The following is a 6,000-nucleotide window of genomic DNA, read 5'->3' on the forward strand; positions in this document are numbered from 1 at the left end:
TAAATTAGTCCCTCCAGTAAATTCTAAGTTAAATGATTACGTGGAATGTTAATTTAAATGGTCAATTAATAATTTAGCCCTTGAAATATAGCTAAAATATCATTTTGATTTTTTAAATTTTTTCTTCACAATAATTTTAATTTTTTTTAAATCTTAAAAATAAATATAAATTATTAAAAATCATGTTCAAATATTTTTGAAAAATAAAAATTATAAATAAACTTTTCTAAAATTTCAAAATATAAGTAAAAAAAATCTAAATTTTTTCTTCAAAATATTTAAAAATTTTATCAAACTTTTGAGACAAAACCTAGAATCCATCAGTTTTTTTACAAGACTTTCTTTCCTATATTAAAAAACCCAGAAAATTGAAAAGTTTTAATTATGCATTTTCAAATTCCTCATACTTTCGTTAATGTTTAGTTTCATTTTCGTCGCTCATGCTTCCAACTAAAAAGTACATAAAAAGATTTAATGTTTATTTTCTTTTACTTTAGTGAATACTCATTTTCGCATCTTCTATGCCTTCGTATCTTTTGATAGTATGTAATCACCGTTATAAAATTTTGATTACTCATTTTCGCATCCCTTTAGCTATTATAAACTTTTCCATTTAAAGATCTTATCATTTAATACCCTAAAAAGTTTAATTTTTAAGTTATTGGGTTTAACAATTTTTTAGTTTTAAATTTTTAATATAAATTTATAAATTCTAAACAAAGACTCCATGGGTTTAAAATTTTAGAAAATAATATTTTAAATTTTTGGGAAGAAATAAAAGATAAAAAATGAAATTTTAATTTAAAATAAAACCCTAAAACCATTAACACACCTCCAAAGCTGGAGGAGCAATGAAAAGAGCTCCTTGTTTATCACCAAAGAGAGATGCAAAATCAAAATATTTTATTTATTGTAGATGTATTGTTTTTTTAATTTGATTGTATTTCAATAATAATAATAAAACTATAATTTTTATTGAAATGAGTGATTTTAGAATTGCACTTGAAAACATCTTCAACAGGAAATGTTAGTTTCTCATTGCATTAAATAGATTTAATCAAATTGAGAATTTTATTGAAAATGAAAATGTTTCCCCATTATTGAAAAAGATCTCAATTTTTCAAAAATAAAAACACCATGATTCCCCCCAAAAGAGCTTCTTTGAATGTAAATTTTGGTTTGATTTTGTTTTAACATGATTTCAAATATATTTTTAATAATTTTGATAGTTTATATTTATTTTTAAGATTTTTTAAAAAAAATAAGAATTATTGTTAAGAAAAAATTTAAAAATCAAAATGATGTTTTAGCTATAGTTTAAGGACCAAATTCATTTAAATTAACATTCCACATCATCATTTAACAGATAAAATTTAACAAAATAGCTAATTTGCACGTTTCAAAATGTTTAAAGCTAATTTGCCTATTTTTTCAATAGAGGGACCGAAATGCAATATGTCCCTAAGTACATGGGCTTCCTTGATACTTTTACCAAAAGGTTTTGAAAATAAAAAATATGGTATAATGATAAATTTAATCCTTGATTTTTTTACATAAATTTAATCCTTAATTTTTACATCATTTTATCAATTTGACTTTTATTCTCTTCTATTTTTTAAGTTAAATTTGACCCGTAGCCTTTTAAAAGCTGTCAAATTTGACCATCAACATTCCAAAAAGAGTCAAAGCTATTAACTTTTTTAATTGAAATAATGATTAAAACATTACTTTTTTAAACATGGTAGCTTACATGACAATCCAGATATACTTTATACTAATTCTTTTTTAAATTTTGAAATTTGAAATTTGAAATTTAAATTTTTTATAAATTTTAAATTATTTATTGACGTGACATATAATACCAATAATATCATGTTATCATAAAGTACATGTAAACTGCCACATAGTAAGTCATACCAACATTATTAAAAATTAATATTTAGTTAATATTTTAATTAAAAAAAAGTGATTTGACCATTTTTAAAAAGTTAATGGTCAAATTTAGTTTAAAAAGGAATAGAGGCCAAATTGATAAAAATTATAAACATTGAGGCAGAAAATTAACATTATGCTTAAAAATATTAGAGCACGTTTGGTTCGCTGTATTTGATTAGAGGTGTATTGGATTAGAGGTGTATTGGATTAGAGGTGTAATGGAATAGAGGTGTAATAGCAAATCAACTGTTTGGTTGAATGTAATGGAATAGAGGCGTAATAGTAAAACTGTGTTTGGTTGAATGTAATAGAGGTGTAATAGCATAATGGAGAAAACTAAAATGACCAGAATACCCTTAGCATAAATTTGTTTTGGTAAATGATTATTGTTATTGTTATTTAAATTTTAATAAGATTATTTATTATCAAAAATAAATAATTTAATCATATTTAAACATAATTATTATTTAATATATTTTAATTAAAATATATAATTTAATAAAATTCTTAATAATTAGCAGAAATTTGTTTTGGTAAATTATTTTATTTAAATTTTAATAAGATTATTAATATCAATAATAAATAATTTAATCATATTTAAACATAATTATTATTAAATATATTTTAATTAAAATATATAATTTAATAAAATTCTTAATAATTAATATTCTTATATGAATTTACTCAAACCATAATATATGATACTGTAAAATATAAAATAACATAATTATTATTAAATATAATATAATTAAAATATATAATTTAATAAAATTCTTAATAATTAATATTCTTATATGAATTTACTCAAATCATAATATATGATACTATAAAATAAAATTTTAAATAATTAATATTAAATATATTTTAATTTAAATATATGATTTAATAAAATTTAAAATAATTATAACTAATAAATTATATTTTATGAATTTGTATAATTTAAAATAATAATTATTACATATAATTTAATAATAATATAAATTTTCATAAAATTCTTGATAATAAATTTTCTTATATGAATTTATACAATTTAAAATAATGCCAATGCCAACACTACCACATTTGGGTTCAAATTATACTCATAGTAAGCTCAAACTTTTATTGATGCCAATGCCAACACTATCAAAACCTTTTGGACAATTATTTCGAAGATTTAAACCAACAAAAAGAAAATCAACAAGTAATAAAACCATAGAAAATAAAAGAAAAATTTGCCTTTGAAGCACATTCAATTGTGCACTTGGTTCTCTTTGATATCTCCATGATTTCTTCATCTTTATTCATAATATCAAACATAGGCAAACAAAACGATAATTGTAACCCCCTACCCCTACCAACATTTTATTGTAAGTATAACTAACACAGGATAACTAGTTGGCCTCTTAAAACAGTCAAAGACCAGACCCCAAACCAAACCAAACTGCTAAACAACAAAGCAGACATCATTAAAAAGACCCCATCCCCAGATTGCATCATTTTCAATTCTTAGAAATGAGGAGCATAGAGCTGGAGAACCTTCTGCTAGGACGGTCTGCTGCTAATATCATCCCACCAAGCACTCACATGCTTCCTGCTGGTTGTCATGTATTAGGGATCACTTCCAGAACCCTGTTTTCCCCTAGCAACATTTGCAAACTCACAAGCTCCAGACAACAAGGGACTGGAGATGTTACCGTTAGCATACTACACGCGTGATTGCAAATTTATGAACATTCAACTACAAAAGTCCAGAACCTACCAAAATTTCTAAGCCAATACCTCAGAATCGATTTGCTGAATATTGGGGAAAATTTGTTTCAGGGTAGCATTGTAGTTAGGAGACTGCGCTTGCAATAAAACAGTACAGTTGATCACATATGAGAAAGGTTAGGAGAGAAGAATGACTACTAGGCCAGTATAGAAGATTGAGAAATGTCAAACGATAATCACCAATTATGCAAATAACTCTATAGCTAAAATGAATGCAATATGCCAAGGGGAGGATGATGATATAGACTTAACTGAACTTAGCCCAGGAAGGTAGAAAACTACTTTAGATGGATGCCACTACTTTGGTGATCATATATTTAATCACCTATAGCTAGATTCAGATCATCCATAATTTCAACTATCAAACCATCACATTATGCGCAGATGAAAGTGACACAGCTTAATACTAGCTTGAGAAGCTGGTTCATTCATTATTTGCAAATTACTCAGAAGTGGTTCAATAGTTTAGTTTATATATAGATACGAGTCTCCACAGCATAAACAAGAATAATACCTAAAGTTGAAATGCAAATCTTAGCACAAACTCTTGGCCAACAGATCAAGAAAACATTTAACAAAAAAGTACCTGCTTTATTAGGCAAACAAAGACGAGAAAAACACATTGCAATGTTGGAATTGAAAGGAGAAATGAAACAAACATTGAGATTTCGAAAAAGTACTTTACTCCAGAGGTGTCAAGTAAATATACCAAAAAAATATAAGCCAGAAAGTTTAGAAGATAATACTCAAGAGGTTTATATAAAAGTTAACAAGTGGAAAAAAACAGAAGGATTAAAATCATACCTGATGCCCCTACTACTACCTCCCCAATCACAATAGCTTACAATTAGCTTTTTAAGTTGCTAAACTCCTCGTAACTTAGCATTTCAACTACACAAATTCACAATGTAACCTACTAATTACAATGTAACCTACTAATTACAACTTCGACCTACTACAAATACTCAACACCTCCTACAACTTAGCATTTCAACTACACAAATACTCAACACCTCCTACAACTTAGCATTTCAACTACACAAATTCACAATGTAACCTACTAATTACAACTTCGACCTACAAATTTATATTCTACAACAAACAAAAATCCCGCTTCTAATCAACTATCCTTAATGTAACATATAATGAGAAAAAAGAAAACAATATTTCAAAGATTCTATCACAGGAAAAAAATCAAATCAAAACAGAAAATTTGAACAGCATACATATAAATGGTCTTCTAAAATTGACCAAGAAAAAAGAAAACAACAACATTTTCAAACCCAATAACTTGAACCCAAAATCACCCCCCAAACAATAGTTTGCATGCAAAGAGATTATAAATAACAGCAGAAAAACATAGATCTAGTAAAAAGAGACTCGAATTAGAAAAAAATTATAAAGAAAGAAAAATAGAACAGAGAAATCAACAGGCAAGAATGCAAATAAAGGGGAAAAAATAATAGGCAAAATATGGGAATTTTACCTGACAAATGAAATCGATTCTCAGAGAAGACGATGAGTGTCTAGACACGAATGAAAAGCATCCAACTTATATGATATTCCCGATTAGAAGTGTTTCGAAATTCGTAAATAAAATCAAAATCAAAATCGATTCTACAGAAAAGAAAAGAAAAGAAAAACAGGGAAAAATTTGGAAGAAGAAGCAGAAATATGGAGAAAAGAAAATGGAGAAAAGAAAAGAAATGTGAGAAGAAAAGAAGCGTACCGTACCAGAAGAAGAAGTAGAAATCTGGAAAGGAAAAAATTGAGAAACGTCGGAAGAGGATGAGGGAAAAGAAATTACCTGTGCAAGGAAGCGTGGGAGAATCGGAGCGTTGAGGACGAGGGCAGAAAACGGAAGAGAAAAAAGGGAAAGACGCGGAATGGGTAATCGGCGCTGAGGGAGCGTAATGCCTATTACCCGCAGTCAATGTAATGGGGGAGTAACTGATTCGGCGCGGAATGAGAAAACAACGAACCAAACGCCGGAATAGGTCGGTAATGTAATAGGCGCGTAATCGGGGAGTAATGGTATACCTATTACAGCGAACCAAACACGCTGTGGGTTAACTACACCGCAAGTCACCCAACTATGGACCATTTTCTTTTTTGGTAACCCAACTATGATTTTATTTAAATTGGTCACCAACTATGGATTTGTTTCTTTTTTGGTCACCCAACTATGAACTTTTTAAAATTGGTCACCAACTAATTGAGATTGTTTTTTTGGTGACATGGAAGTTGAAAAATTGGTATAGTAATAAATTTAGCCCTCAACTTTTACATATTATATTGATTTAGTCATAATTTTAA

General features: G+C 27.3%; 1 long non-coding RNA gene across 1 annotated transcript; it reads right to left on the reverse strand.

The window, feature by feature from the left end:
* Positions 1–3,145: 3,145 nt before the first annotated feature.
* LOC121208258 (uncharacterized) lies at positions 3,146–5,726 on the reverse strand. Its single transcript, XR_005903227.1, has 4 exons — positions 5,492–5,726; positions 5,171–5,235; positions 3,674–3,756; positions 3,146–3,595 (listed from the first exon to the last, which is right to left on the reverse strand). It is a non-coding gene; the product is annotated as an uncharacterized lncRNA (long non-coding RNA).
* Between the last annotated feature and the right edge of the window lie 274 nt (positions 5,727–6,000).

This window comes from Gossypium hirsutum, chromosome A10 (genome assembly GCF_007990345.1).
Source record: "Gossypium hirsutum isolate 1008001.06 chromosome A10, Gossypium_hirsutum_v2.1, whole genome shotgun sequence".
Lineage (NCBI taxonomy): Eukaryota > Viridiplantae > Streptophyta > Magnoliopsida > Malvales > Malvaceae > Gossypium > Gossypium hirsutum.